The 13019-nt window shown below is 45.9% G+C and overlaps 16 non-coding genes across 16 annotated transcripts; all 16 read right to left on the bottom strand.

Moving 5' to 3' along the window:
- Positions 1-589: 589 nt before the first annotated feature.
- Trnal-caa (transfer RNA leucine (anticodon CAA)) lies at positions 590-705 on the bottom strand. Its single transcript has 2 exons — positions 668-705; positions 590-635 (listed from the first exon to the last, which is right to left on the bottom strand). It is a non-coding gene; the product is annotated as a tRNA-Leu (tRNA).
- Positions 706-1409: 704 nt separating this feature from the next.
- Positions 1410-1525, bottom strand: Trnal-caa (transfer RNA leucine (anticodon CAA)). Its single transcript has 2 exons — positions 1488-1525; positions 1410-1455 (listed from the first exon to the last, which is right to left on the bottom strand). It is a non-coding gene; the product is annotated as a tRNA-Leu (tRNA).
- Positions 1526-2229: 704 nt separating this feature from the next.
- On the bottom strand, positions 2230-2345 carry Trnal-caa (transfer RNA leucine (anticodon CAA)). Its single transcript has 2 exons — positions 2308-2345; positions 2230-2275 (listed from the first exon to the last, which is right to left on the bottom strand). It is a non-coding gene; the product is annotated as a tRNA-Leu (tRNA).
- Positions 2346-3049: 704 nt separating this feature from the next.
- On the bottom strand, positions 3050-3165 carry Trnal-caa (transfer RNA leucine (anticodon CAA)). The gene is made up of 2 exons: positions 3128-3165; positions 3050-3095 (listed from the first exon to the last, which is right to left on the bottom strand). It is a non-coding gene; the product is annotated as a tRNA-Leu (tRNA).
- A 704-nt stretch (positions 3166-3869) lies between these two features.
- Trnal-caa (transfer RNA leucine (anticodon CAA)) lies at positions 3870-3985 on the bottom strand. Its single transcript has 2 exons — positions 3948-3985; positions 3870-3915 (listed from the first exon to the last, which is right to left on the bottom strand). It is a non-coding gene; the product is annotated as a tRNA-Leu (tRNA).
- Positions 3986-4689: 704 nt separating this feature from the next.
- Trnal-caa (transfer RNA leucine (anticodon CAA)) lies at positions 4690-4805 on the bottom strand. Its single transcript has 2 exons — positions 4768-4805; positions 4690-4735 (listed from the first exon to the last, which is right to left on the bottom strand). It is a non-coding gene; the product is annotated as a tRNA-Leu (tRNA).
- A 704-nt stretch (positions 4806-5509) lies between these two features.
- Trnal-caa (transfer RNA leucine (anticodon CAA)) lies at positions 5510-5625 on the bottom strand. The gene is made up of 2 exons: positions 5588-5625; positions 5510-5555 (listed from the first exon to the last, which is right to left on the bottom strand). It is a non-coding gene; the product is annotated as a tRNA-Leu (tRNA).
- Positions 5626-6329: 704 nt separating this feature from the next.
- Positions 6330-6445, bottom strand: Trnal-caa (transfer RNA leucine (anticodon CAA)). Its single transcript has 2 exons — positions 6408-6445; positions 6330-6375 (listed from the first exon to the last, which is right to left on the bottom strand). It is a non-coding gene; the product is annotated as a tRNA-Leu (tRNA).
- Positions 6446-7149: 704 nt separating this feature from the next.
- Positions 7150-7265, bottom strand: Trnal-caa (transfer RNA leucine (anticodon CAA)). Its single transcript has 2 exons — positions 7228-7265; positions 7150-7195 (listed from the first exon to the last, which is right to left on the bottom strand). It is a non-coding gene; the product is annotated as a tRNA-Leu (tRNA).
- A 704-nt stretch (positions 7266-7969) lies between these two features.
- Trnal-caa (transfer RNA leucine (anticodon CAA)) lies at positions 7970-8085 on the bottom strand. Its single transcript has 2 exons — positions 8048-8085; positions 7970-8015 (listed from the first exon to the last, which is right to left on the bottom strand). It is a non-coding gene; the product is annotated as a tRNA-Leu (tRNA).
- A 704-nt stretch (positions 8086-8789) lies between these two features.
- Positions 8790-8905, bottom strand: Trnal-caa (transfer RNA leucine (anticodon CAA)). Its single transcript has 2 exons — positions 8868-8905; positions 8790-8835 (listed from the first exon to the last, which is right to left on the bottom strand). It is a non-coding gene; the product is annotated as a tRNA-Leu (tRNA).
- Positions 8906-9609: 704 nt separating this feature from the next.
- On the bottom strand, positions 9610-9725 carry Trnal-caa (transfer RNA leucine (anticodon CAA)). The gene is made up of 2 exons: positions 9688-9725; positions 9610-9655 (listed from the first exon to the last, which is right to left on the bottom strand). It is a non-coding gene; the product is annotated as a tRNA-Leu (tRNA).
- A 704-nt stretch (positions 9726-10429) lies between these two features.
- On the bottom strand, positions 10430-10545 carry Trnal-caa (transfer RNA leucine (anticodon CAA)). Its single transcript has 2 exons — positions 10508-10545; positions 10430-10475 (listed from the first exon to the last, which is right to left on the bottom strand). It is a non-coding gene; the product is annotated as a tRNA-Leu (tRNA).
- A 704-nt stretch (positions 10546-11249) lies between these two features.
- On the bottom strand, positions 11250-11365 carry Trnal-caa (transfer RNA leucine (anticodon CAA)). The gene is made up of 2 exons: positions 11328-11365; positions 11250-11295 (listed from the first exon to the last, which is right to left on the bottom strand). It is a non-coding gene; the product is annotated as a tRNA-Leu (tRNA).
- A 704-nt stretch (positions 11366-12069) lies between these two features.
- Trnal-caa (transfer RNA leucine (anticodon CAA)) lies at positions 12070-12185 on the bottom strand. The gene is made up of 2 exons: positions 12148-12185; positions 12070-12115 (listed from the first exon to the last, which is right to left on the bottom strand). It is a non-coding gene; the product is annotated as a tRNA-Leu (tRNA).
- A 704-nt stretch (positions 12186-12889) lies between these two features.
- Trnal-caa (transfer RNA leucine (anticodon CAA)) lies at positions 12890-13005 on the bottom strand. The gene is made up of 2 exons: positions 12968-13005; positions 12890-12935 (listed from the first exon to the last, which is right to left on the bottom strand). It is a non-coding gene; the product is annotated as a tRNA-Leu (tRNA).
- Between the last annotated feature and the right edge of the window lie 14 nt (positions 13006-13019).

Raw genomic sequence — 13019 nt, 5'->3', positions numbered from 1 at the left:
GGCGCAGCCGCACAAATATAGCGCAGAATGTACCACCAAAAGAGTTTCTCAAATCCGTATAATCACAGCAATCAATACCTTTTGTTCGAAACTAAGTCGTCTGTTAAAGACGTCAGAGATTAGACAGAATGCGGAGGTCTATCTGTCGAGTAATATTTCAAGTTTTGGTCACGTTGTAATCTCCATACAGTAATATTTTGAGTATATGAATTTATTTCGAGTTCTGTGTATTTCATCAGCGACTGTTATTGTACAGATGATGTACTGGTCAGCCTGCACTGTTTCCTCACACTGTCGTTAGCACTCTGCATCTCCAGATAAGAGTCGTTTCCATACCACAAGTGTCCCTTTTGACGTGTTTGCGGCTCTTTGGCGCGGAAGTAACCCCACGAGGGGAACGTCGTATTTACAACCAACACTCTCTGTTTGTAGCTCACACTACCGAAGAAACAGTTTGGTGCCGTAGGTGCGCTTGTGTTTGATGCAAATTTTTGATTTCACTTAGGAGAACACGGCCAGTATCGTGCTGTTGCACTTTACAAAGGATCTCAATGCTACGCAGGGTGCTCTAGAGAAGCGACAAAATCTGTGTCAGGAGTGGGATTCGAACCCACGCCCTCATTCGAGGACCAGAAGGCTCTAGCTGCTACTGCAGCCAAGGTTTTTCCTTGAGTCTGGCGCCTTAGACCGCTCGGCCATCCTGACACTTGATTTGATGCTCCTCGTTTGTTCTATTAGAGGACTTACAGTTGATGTAGTTGTCGCATCCACGTTGCCACAGTACGCAGGCATGATTTCTGCACCCGTTAGACGTGCGCCAGGCGCAGCCGCACAAATATAGCGCAGAATGTACCACCAAAAGAGTTTCTCAAATCCGTATAATCACAGCAATCAATACCTTTTGTTCGAAACTAAGTCGTCTGTTAAAGACGTCAGAGATTAGACAGAATGCGGAGGTCTATCTGTCGAGTAATATTTCAAGTTTTGGTCACGTTGTAATCTCCATACAGTAATATTTTGAGTATATGAATTTATTTCGAGTTCTGTGTATTTCATCAGCGACTGTTATTGTACAGATGATGTACTGGTCAGCCTGCACTGTTTCCTCACACTGTCGTTAGCACTCTGCATCTCCAGATAAGAGTCGTTTCCATACCACAAGTGTCCCTTTTGACGTGTTTGCGGCTCTTTGGCGCGGAAGTAACCTCACGAGGGGAACGTCGTATTTACAACCAACACTCTCTGTTTGTAGCTCACACTACCGAAGAAACAGTTTGGTGCCGTAGGTGCGCTTGTGTTTGATGCAAATTTTTGATTTCACTTAGGAGAACACGGCCAGTATCGTGCTGTTGCACTTTACAAAGGATCTCAATGCTACGCAGGGTGCTCTAGAGAAGCGACAAAATCTGTGTCAGGAGTGGGATTCGAACCCACGCCCTCATTCGAGGACCAGAAGGCTCTAGCTGCTACTGCAGCCAAGGTTTTTCCTTGAGTCTGGCGCCTTAGACCGCTCGGCCATCCTGACACTTGATTTGATGCTCCTCGTTTGTTCTATTAGAGGACTTACAGTTGATGTAGTTGTCGCATCCACGTTGCCACAGTACGCAGGCATGATTTCTGCACCCGTTAGACGTGCGCCAGGCGCAGCCGCACAAATATAGCGCAGAATGTACCACCAAAAGAGTTTCTCAAATCCGTATAATCACAGCAATCAATACCTTTTGTTCGAAACTAAGTCGTCTGTTAAAGACGTCAGAGATTAGACAGAATGCGGAGGTCTATCTGTCGAGTAATATTTCAAGTTTTGGTCACGTTGTAATCTCCATACAGTAATATTTTGAGTATATGAATTTATTTCGAGTTCTGTGTATTTCATCAGCGACTGTTATTGTACAGATGATGTACTGGTCAGCCTGCACTGTTTCCTCACACTGTCGTTAGCACTCTGCATCTCCAGATAAGAGTCGTTTCCATACCACAAGTGTCCCTTTTGACGTGTTTGCGGCTCTTTGGCGCGGAAGTAACCTCACGAGGGGAACGTCGTATTTACAACCAACACTCTCTGTTTGTAGCTCACACTACCGAAGAAACAGTTTGGTGCCGTAGGTGCGCTTGTGTTTGATGCAAATTTTTGATTTCACTTAGGAGAACACGGCCAGTATCGTGCTGTTGCACTTTACAAAGGATCTCAATGCTACGCAGGGTGCTCTAGAGAAGCGACAAAATCTGTGTCAGGAGTGGGATTCGAACCCACGCCCTCATTCGAGGACCAGAAGGCTCTAGCTGCTACTGCAGCCAAGGTTTTTCCTTGAGTCTGGCGCCTTAGACCGCTCGGCCATCCTCACACTTGATTTGATGCTCCTCGTTTGTTCTATTAGAGAACTTACAGTTGATGTAGTTGTCGCATCCACGTTGCCACAGTACGCAGGCATGATTTCTGCACCCGTTAGACGTGCGCCAGGCGCAGCCGCACAAATATAGCGCAGAATGTACCACCAAAAGAGTTTCTCAAATCCGTATAATCACAGCAATCAATACCTTTTGTTCGAAACTAAGTCGTCTGTTAAAGACGTCAGAGATTAGACAGAATGCGGAGGTCTATCTGTCGAGTAATATTTCAAGTTTTGGTCACGTTGTAATCTCCATACAGTAATATTTTGAGTATATGAATTTATTTCGAGTTCTGTGTATTTCATCAGCGACTGTTATTGTACAGATGATGTACTGGTCAGCCTGCACTGTTTCCTCACACTGTCGTTAGCACTCTGCATCTCCAGATAAGAGTCGTTTCCATACCACAAGTGTCCCTTTTGACGTGTTTGCGGCTCTTTGGCGCGGAAGTAACCTCACGAGGGGAACGTCGTATTTACAACCAACACTCTCTGTTTGTAGCTCACACTACCGAAGAAACAGTTTGGTGCCGTAGGTGCGCTTGTGTTTGATGCAAATTTTTGATTTCACTTAGGAGAACACGGCCAGTATCGTGCTGTTGCACTTTACAAAGGATCTCAATGCTACGCAGGGTGCTCTAGAGAAGCGACAAAATCTGTGTCAGGAGTGGGATTCGAACCCACGCCCTCATTCGAGGACCAGAAGGCTCTAGCTGCTACTACAGCCAAGGTTTTTCCTTGAGTCTGGCGCCTTAGACCGCTCGGCCATCCTCACACTTGATTTGATGCTCCTCGTTTGTTCTATTAGAGGACTTACAGTTGATGTAGTTGTCGCATCCACGTTGCCACAGTACGCAGGCATGATTTCTGCACCCGTTAGACGTGCGCCAGGCGCAGCCGCACAAATATAGCGCAGAATGTACCACCAAAAGAGTTTCTCAAATCCGTATAATCACAGCAATCAATACCTTTTGTTCGAAACTAAGTCGTCTGTTAAAGACGTCAGAGATTAGACAGAATGCGGAGGTCTATCTGTCGAGTAATATTTCAAGTTTTGGTCACGTTGTAATCTCCATACAGTAATATTTTGAGTATATGAATTTATTTCGAGTTCTGTGTATTTCATCAGCGACTGTTATTGTACAGATGATGTACTGGTCAGCCTGCACTGTTTCCTCACACTGTCGTTAGCACTCTGCATCTCCAGATAAGAGTCGTTTCCATACCACAAGTGTCCCTTTTGACGTGTTTGCGGCTCTTTGGCGCGGAAGTAACCTCACGAGGGGAACGTCGTATTTACAACCAACACTCTCTGTTTGTAGCTCACACTACCGAAGAAACAGTTTGGTGCCGTAGGTGCGCTTGTGTTTGATGCAAATTTTTGATTTCACTTAGGAGAACACGGCCAGTATCGTGCTGTTGCACTTTACAAAGGATCTCAATGCTACGCAGGGTGCTCTAGAGAAGCGACAAAATCTGTGTCAGGAGTGGGATTCGAACCCACGCCCTCATTCGAGGACCAGAAGGCTCTAGCTGCTACTGCAGCCAAGGTTTTTCCTTGAGTCTGGCGCCTTAGACCGCTCGGTCATCCTCACACTTGATTTGATGCTCCTCGTTTGTTCTATTAGAGGACTTACAGTTGATGTAGTTGTCGCATCCACGTTGCCACAGTACGCAGGCATGATTTCTGCACCCGTTAGACGTGCGCCAGGCGCAGCCGCACAAATATAGCGCAGAATGTACCACCAAAAGAGTTTCTCAAATCCGTATAATCACAGCAATCAATACCTTTTGTTCGAAACTAAGTCGTCTGTTAAAGACGTCAGAGATTAGACAGAATGCGGAGGTCTATCTGTCGAGTAATATTTCAAGTTTTGGTCACGTTGTAATCTCCATACAGTAATATTTTGAGTATATGAATTTATTTCGAGTTCTGTGTATTTCATCAGCGACTGTTATTGTACAGATGATGTACTGGTCAGCCTGCACTGTTTCCTCACACTGTCGTTAGCACTCTGCATCTCCAGATAAGAGTCGTTTCCATACCACAAGTGTCCCTTTTGACGTGTTTGCGGCTCTTTGGCGCGGAAGTAACCTCACGAGGGGAACGTCGTATTTACAACCAACACTCTCTGTTTGTAGCTCACACTACCGAAGAAACAGTTTGGTGCCGTAGGTGCGCTTGTGTTTGATGCAAATTTTTGATTTCACTTAGGAGAACACGGCCAGTATCGTGCTGTTGCACTTTACAAAGGATCTCAATGCTACGCAGGGTGCTCTAGAGAAGCGACAAAATCTGTGTCAGGAGTGGGATTCGAACCCACGCCCTCATTCGAGGACCAGAAGGCTCTAGCTGCTACTGCAGCCAAGGTTTTTCCTTGAGTCTGGCGCCTTAGACCGCTCGGCCATCCTGACACTTGATTTGATGCTCCTCGTTTGTTCTATTAGAGGACTTACAGTTGATGTAGTTGTCGCATCCACGTTGCCACAGTACGCAGGCATGATTTCTGCACCCGTTAGACGTGCGCCAGGCGCAGCCGCACAAATATAGCGCAGAATGTACCACCAAAAGAGTTTCTCAAATCCGTATAATCACAGCAATCAATACCTTTTGTTCGAAACTAAGTCGTCTGTTAAAGACGTCAGAGATTAGACAGAATGCGGAGGTCTATCTGTCGAGTAATATTTCAAGTTTTGGTCACGTTGTAATCTCCATACAGTAATATTTTGAGTATATGAATTTATTTCGAGTTCTGTGTATTTCATCAGCGACTGTTATTGTACAGATGATGTACTGGTCAGCCTGCACTGTTTCCTCACACTGTCGTTAGCACTCTGCATCTCCAGATAAGAGTCGTTTCCATACCACAAGTGTCCCTTTTGACGTGTTTGCGGCTCTTTGGCGCGGAAGTAACCTCACGAGGGGAACGTCGTATTTACAACCAACACTCTCTGTTTGTAGCTCACACTACCGAAGAAACAGTTTGGTGCCGTAGGTGCGCTTGTGTTTGATGCAAATTTTTGATTTCACTTAGGAGAACACGGCCAGTATCGTGCTGTTGCACTTTACAAAGGATCTCAATGCTACGCAGGGTGCTCTAGAGAAGCGACAAAATCTGTGTCAGGAGTGGGATTCGAACCCACGCCCTCATTCGAGGACCAGAAGGCTCTATCTGCTACTGCAGCCAAGGTTTTTCCTTGAGTCTGGCGCCTTAGACCGCTCGGCCATCCTCACACTTGATTTGATGCTCCTCGTTTGTTCTATTAGAGGACTTACAGTTGATGTAGTTGTCGCATCCACGTTGCCACAGTACGCAGGCATGATTTCTGCACCCGTTAGACGTGCGCCAGGCGCAGCCGCACAAATATAGCGCAGAATGTACCACCAAAAGAGTTTCTCAAATCCGTATAATCACAGCAATCAATACCTTTTGTTCGAAACTAAGTCGTCTGTTAAAGACGTCAGAGATTAGACAGAATGCGGAGGTCTATCTGTCGAGTAATATTTCAAGTTTTGGTCACGTTGTAATCTCCATACAGTAATATTTTGAGTATATGAATTTATTTCGAGTTCTGTGTATTTCATCAGCGACTGTTATTGTACAGATGATGTACTGGTCAGCCTGCACTGTTTCCTCACACTGTCGTTAGCACTCTGCATCTCCAGATAAGAGTCGTTTCCATACCACAAGTGTCCCTTTTGACGTGTTTGCGGCTCTTTGGCGCGGAAGTAACCTCACGAGGGGAACGTCGTATTTACAACCAACACTCTCTGTTTGTAGCTCACACTACCGAAGAAACAGTTTGGTGCCGTAGGTGCGCTTGTGTTTGATGCAAATTTTTGATTTCACTTAGGAGAACACGGCCAGTATCGTGCTGTTGCACTTTACAAAGGATCTCAATGCTACGCAGGGTGCTCTAGAGAAGCGACAAAATCTGTGTCAGGAGTGGGATTCGAACCCACGCCCTCATTCGAGGACCAGAAGGCTCTAGCTGCTACTGCAGCCAAGGTTTTTCCTTGAGTCTGGCGCCTTAGACCGCTCGGCCATCCTCACACTTGATTTGATGCTCCTCGTTTGTTCTATTAGAGGACTTACAGTTGATGTAGTTGTCGCATCCACGTTGCCACAGTACGCAGGCATGATTTCTGCACCCGTTAGACGTGCGCCAGGCGCAGCCGCACAAATATAGCGCAGAATGTACCACCAAAAGAGTTTCTCAAATCCGTATAATCACAGCAATCAATACCTTTTGTTCGAAACTAAGTCGTCTGTTAAAGACGTCAGAGATTAGACAGAATGCGGAGGTCTATCTGTCGAGTAATATTTCAAGTTTTGGTCACGTTGTAATCTCCATACAGTAATATTTTGAGTATATGAATTTATTTCGAGTTCTGTGTATTTCATCAGCGACTGTTATTGTACAGATGATGTACTGGTCAGCCTGCACTGTTTCCTCACACTGTCGTTAGCACTCTGCATCTCCAGATAAGAGTCGTTTCCATACCACAAGTGTCCCTTTTGACGTGTTTGCGGCTCTTTGGCGCGGAAGTAACCTCACGAGGGGAACGTCGTATTTACAACCAACACTCTCTGTTTGTAGCTCACACTACCGAAGAAACAGTTTGGTGCCGTAGGTGCGCTTGTGTTTGATGCAAATTTTTGATTTCACTTAGGAGAACACGGCCAGTATCGTGCTGTTGCACTTTACAAAGGATCTCAATGCTACGCAGGGTGCTCTAGAGAAGCGACAAAATCTGTGTCAGGAGTGGGATTCGAACCCACGCCCTCATTCGAAGACCAGAAGGCTCTAGCTGCTACTGCAGCCAAGGTTTTTCCTTGAGTCTGGCGCCTTAGACCGCTCGGCCATCCTCACACTTGATTTGATGCTCCTCGTTTGTTCTATTAGAGGACTTACAGTTGATGTAGTTGTCGCATCCACGTTGCCACAGTACGCAGGCATGATTTCTGCACCCGTTAGACGTGCGCCAGGCGCAGCCGCACAAATATAGCGCAGAATGTACCACCAAAAGAGTTTCTCAAATCCGTATAATCACAGCAATCAATACCTTTTGTTCGAAACTAAGTCGTCTGTTAAAGACGTCAGAGATTAGACAGAATGCGGAGGTCTATCTGTCGAGTAATATTTCAAGTTTTGGTCACGTTGTAATCTCCATACAGTAATATTTTGAGTATATGAATTTATTTCGAGTTCTGTGTATTTCATCAGCGACTGTTATTGTACAGATGATGTACTGGTCAGCCTGCACTGTTTCCTCACACTGTCGTTAGCACTCTGCATCTCCAGATAAGAGTCGTTTCCATACCACAAGTGTCCCTTTTGACGTGTTTGCGGCTCTTTGGCGCGGAAGTAACCTCACGAGGGGAACGTCGTATTTACAACCAACACTCTCTGTTTGTAGCTCACACTACCGAAGAAACAGTTTGGTGCCGTAGGTGCGCTTGTGTTTGATGCAAATTTTTGATTTCACTTAGGAGAACACGGCCAGTATCGTGCTGTTGCACTTTACAAAGGATCTCAATGCTACGCAGGGTGCTCTAGAGAAGCGACAAAATCTGTGTCAGGAGTGGGATTCGAACCCACGCCCTCATTCGAGGACCAGAAGGCTCTAGCTGCTACTGCAGCCAAGGTTTTTCCTTGAGTCTGGCGCCTTAGACCGCTCGGCCATCCTCACACTTGATTTGATGCTCCTCGTTTGTTCTATTAGAGGACTTACAGTTGATGTAGTTGTCGCATCCACGTTGCCACAGTACGCAGGCATGATTTCTGCACCCGTTAGACGTGCGCCAGGCGCAGCCGCACAAATATAGCGCAGAATGTACCACCAAAAGAGTTTCTCAAATCCGTATAATCACAGCAATCAATACCTTTTGTTCGAAACTAAGTCGTCTGTTAAAGACGTCAGAGATTAGACAGAATGCGGAGGTCTATCTGTCGAGTAATATTTCAAGTTTTGGTCACGTTGTAATCTCCATACAGTAATATTTTGAGTATATGAATTTATTTCGAGTTCTGTGTATTTCATCAGCGACTGTTATTGTACAGATGATGTACTGGTCAGCCTGCACTGTTTCCTCACACTGTCGTTAGCACTCTGCATCTCCAGATAAGAGTCGTTTCCATACCACAAGTGTCCCTTTTGACGTGTTTGCGGCTCTTTGGCGCGGAAGTAACCTCACGAGGGGAACGTCGTATTTACAACCAACACTCTCTGTTTGTAGCTCACACTACCGAAGAAACAGTTTGGTGCCGTAGGTGCGCTTGTGTTTGATGCAAATTTTTGATTTCACTTAGGAGAACACGGCCAGTATCGTGCTGTTGCACTTTACAAAGGATCTCAATGCTACGCAGGGTGCTCTAGAGAAGCGACAAAATCTGTGTCAGGAGTGGGATTCGAACCCACGCCCTCATTCGAGGACCAGAAGGCTCTAGCTGCTACTGCAGCCAAGGTTTTTCCTTGAGTCTGGCGCCTTAGACCGCTCGGCCATCCTGACACTTGATTTGATGCTCCTCGTTTGTTCTATTAGAGGACTTACAGTTGATGTAGTTGTCGCATCCACGTTGCCACAGTACGCAGGCATGATTTCTGCACCCGTTAGACGTGCGCCAGGCGCAGCCGCACAAATATAGCGCAGAATGTACCACCAAAAGAGTTTCTCAAATCCGTATAATCACAGCAATCAATACCTTTTGTTCGAAACTAAGTCGTCTGTTAAAGACGTCAGAGATTAGACAGAATGCGGAGGTCTATCTGTCGAGTAATATTTCAAGTTTTGGTCACGTTGTAATCTCCATACAGTAATATTTTGAGTATATGAATTTATTTCGAGTTCTGTGTATTTCATCAGCGACTGTTATTGTACAGATGATGTACTGGTCAGCCTGCACTGTTTCCTCACACTGTCGTTAGCACTCTGCATCTCCAGATAAGAGTCGTTTCCATACCACAAGTGTCCCTTTTGACGTGTTTGCGGCTCTTTGGCGCGGAAGTAACCTCACGAGGGGAACGTCGTATTTACAACCAACACTCTCTGTTTGTAGCTCACACTACCGAAGAAACAGTTTGGTGCCGTAGGTGCGCTTGTGTTTGATGCAAATTTTTGATTTCACTTAGGAGAACACGGCCAGTATCGTGCTGTTGCACTTTACAAAGGATCTCAATGCTACGCAGGGTGCTCTAGAGAAGCGACAAAATCTGTGTCAGGAGTGGGATTCGAACCCACGCCCTCATTCGAGGACCAGAAGGCTCTAGCTGCTACTGCAGCCAAGGTTTTTCCTTGAGTCTGGCGCCTTAGACCGCTCGGCCATCCTGACACTTGATTTGATGCTCCTCGTTTGTTCTATTAGAGGACTTACAGTTGATGTAGTTGTCGCATCCACGTTGCCACAGTACGCAGGCATGATTTCTGCACCCGTTAGACGTGCGCCAGGCGCAGCCGCACAAATATAGCGCAGAATGTACCACCAAAAGAGTTTCTCAAATCCGTATAATCACAGCAATCAATACCTTTTGTTCGAAACTAAGTCGTCTGTTAAAGACGTCAGAGATTAGACAGAATGCGGAGGTCTATCTGTCGAGTAATATTTCAAGTTTTGGTCACGTTGTAATCTCCATACAGTAATATTTTGAGTATATGAATTTATTTCGAGTTCTGTGTATTTCATCAGCGACTGTTATTGTACAGATGATGTACTGGTCAGCCTGCACTGTTTCCTCACACTGTCGTTAGCACTCTGCATCTCCAGATAAGAGTCGTTTCCATACCACAAGTGTCCCTTTTGACGTGTTTGCGGCTCTTTGGCGCGGAAGTAACCTCACGAGGGGAACGTCGTATTTACAACCAACACTCTCTGTTTGTAGCTCACACTACCGAAGAAACAGTTTGGTGCCGTAGGTGCGCTTGTGTTTGATGCAAATTTTTGATTTCACTTAGGAGAACACGGCCAGTATCGTGCTGTTGCACTTTACAAAGGATCTCAATGCTACGCAGGGTGCTCTAGAGAAGCGACAAAATCTGTGTCAGGAGTGGGATTCGAACCCACGCCCTCATTCGAGGACCAGAAGGCTCTAGCTGCTACTGCAGCCAAGGTTTTTCCTTGAGTCTGGCGCCTTAGACCGCTCGGCCATCCTGACACTTGATTTGATGCTCCTCGTTTGTTCTATTAGAGGACTTACAGTTGATGTAGTTGTCGCATCCACGTTGCCACAGTACGCAGGCATGATTTCTGCACCCGTTAGACGTGCGCCAGGCGCAGCCGCACAAATATAGCGCAGAATGTACCACCAAAAGAGTTTCTCAAATCCGTATAATCACAGCAATCAATACCTTTTGTTCGAAACTAAGTCGTCTGTTAAAGACGTCAGAGATTAGACAGAATGCGGAGGTCTATCTGTCGAGTAATATTTCAAGTTTTGGTCACGTTGTAATCTCCATACAGTAATATTTTGAGTATATGAATTTATTTCGAGTTCTGTGTATTTCATCAGCGACTGTTATTGTACAGATGATGTACTGGTCAGCCTGCACTGTTTCCTCACACTGTCGTTAGCACTCTGCATCTCCAGATAAGAGTCGTTTCCATACCACAAGTGTCCCTTTTGACGTGTTTGCGGCTCTTTGGCGCGGAAGTAACCTCACGAGGGGAACGTCGTATTTACAACCAACACTCTCTGTTTGTAGCTCACACTACCGAAGAAACAGTTTGGTGCCGTAGGTGCGCTTGTGTTTGATGCAAATTTTTGATTTCACTTAGGAGAACACGGCCAGTATCGTGCTGTTGCACTTTACAAAGGATCTCAATGCTACGCAGGGTGCTCTAGAGAAGCGACAAAATCTGTGTCAGGAGTGGGATTCGAACCCACGCCCTCATTCGAGGACCAGAAGGCTCTAGCTGCTACTGCAGCCAAGGTTTTTCCTTGAGTCTGGCGCCTTAGACCGCTCGGCCATCCTGACACTTGATTTGATGCTCCTCGTTTGTTCTATTAGAGGACTTACAGTTGATGTAGTTGTCGCATCCACGTTGCCACAGTACGCAGGCATGATTTCTGCACCCGTTAGACGTGCGCCAGGCGCAGCCGCACAAATATAGCGCAGAATGTACCACCAAAAGAGTTTCTCAAATCCGTATAATCACAGCAATCAATACCTTTTGTTCGAAACTAAGTCGTCTGTTAAAGACGTCAGAGATTAGACAGAATGCGGAGGTCTATCTGTCGAGTAATATTTCAAGTTTTGGTCACGTTGTAATCTCCATACAGTAATATTTTGAGTATATGAATTTATTTCGAGTTCTGTGTATTTCATCAGCGACTGTTATTGTACAGATGATGTACTGGTCAGCCTGCACTGTTTCCTCACACTGTCGTTAGCACTCTGCATCTCCAGATAAGAGTCGTTTCCATACCACAAGTGTCCCTTTTGACGTGTTTGCGGCTCTTTGGCGCGGAAGTAACCTCACGAGGGGAACGTCGTATTTACAACCAACACTCTCTGTTTGTAGCTCACACTACCGAAGAAACAGTTTGGTGCCGTAGGTGCGCTTGTGTTTGATGCAAATTTTTGATTTCACTTAGGAGAACACGGCCAGTATCGTGCTGTTGCACTTTACAAAGGATCTCAATGCTACGCAGGGTGCTCTAGAGAAGCGACAAAATCTGTGTCAGGAGTGGGATTCGAACCCACGCCCTCATTCGAGGACCAGAAGGCTCTAGCTGCTACTGCAGCCAAGGTTTTTCCTTGAGTCTGGCGCCTTAGACCGCTCGGCCATCCTGACACTTGATTTGATGCTCCTCGTTTGTTCTATTAGAGGACTTACAGTTGATGTAGTTGTCGCATCCACGTTGCCACAGTACGCAGGCATGATTTCTGCACCCGTTAGACGTGCGCCAGGCGCAGCCGCACAAATATAGCGCAGAATGTACCACCAAAAGAGTTTCTCAAATCCGTATAATCACAGCAATCAATACCTTTTGTTCGAAACTAAGTCGTCTGTTAAAGACGTCAGAGATTAGACAGAATGCGGAGGTCTATCTGTCGAGTAATATTTCAAGTTTTGGTCACGTTGTAATCTCCATACAGTAATATTTTGAGTATATGAATTTATTTCGAGTTCTGTGTATTTCATCAGCGACTGTTATTGTACAGATGATGTACTGGTCAGCCTGCACTGTTTCCTCACACTGTCGTTAGCACTCTGCATCTCCAGATAAGAGTCGTTTCCATACCACAAGTGTCCCTTTTGACGTGTTTGCGGCTCTTTGGCGCGGAAGTAACCTCACGAGGGGAACGTCGTATTTACAACCAACACTCTCTGTTTGTAGCTCACACTACCGAAGAAACAGTTTGGTGCCGTAGGTGCGCTTGTGTTTGATGCAAATTTTTGATTTCACTTAGGAGAACACGGCCAGTATCGTGCTGTTGCACTTTACAAAGGATCTCAATGCTACGCAGGGTGCTCTAGAGAAGCGACAAAATCTGTGTCAGGAGTGGGATTCGAACCCACGCCCTCATTCGAGGACCAGAAGGCTCTAGCTGCTACTGCAGCCAAGGTTTTTCCTTGAGTCTGGCGCCTTAGACCGCTCGGCCATCCTGACACTTGATTTGATGC

Source organism: Schistocerca cancellata, chromosome 2 (genome assembly GCF_023864275.1).
Source record: "Schistocerca cancellata isolate TAMUIC-IGC-003103 chromosome 2, iqSchCanc2.1, whole genome shotgun sequence".
NCBI classification, from domain to species: domain Eukaryota; kingdom Metazoa; phylum Arthropoda; class Insecta; order Orthoptera; family Acrididae; genus Schistocerca; species Schistocerca cancellata.
The sequence above is the reverse complement of the archived record's forward strand: the minus strand, read 5'-3'. Positions and strand labels throughout refer to the sequence as shown.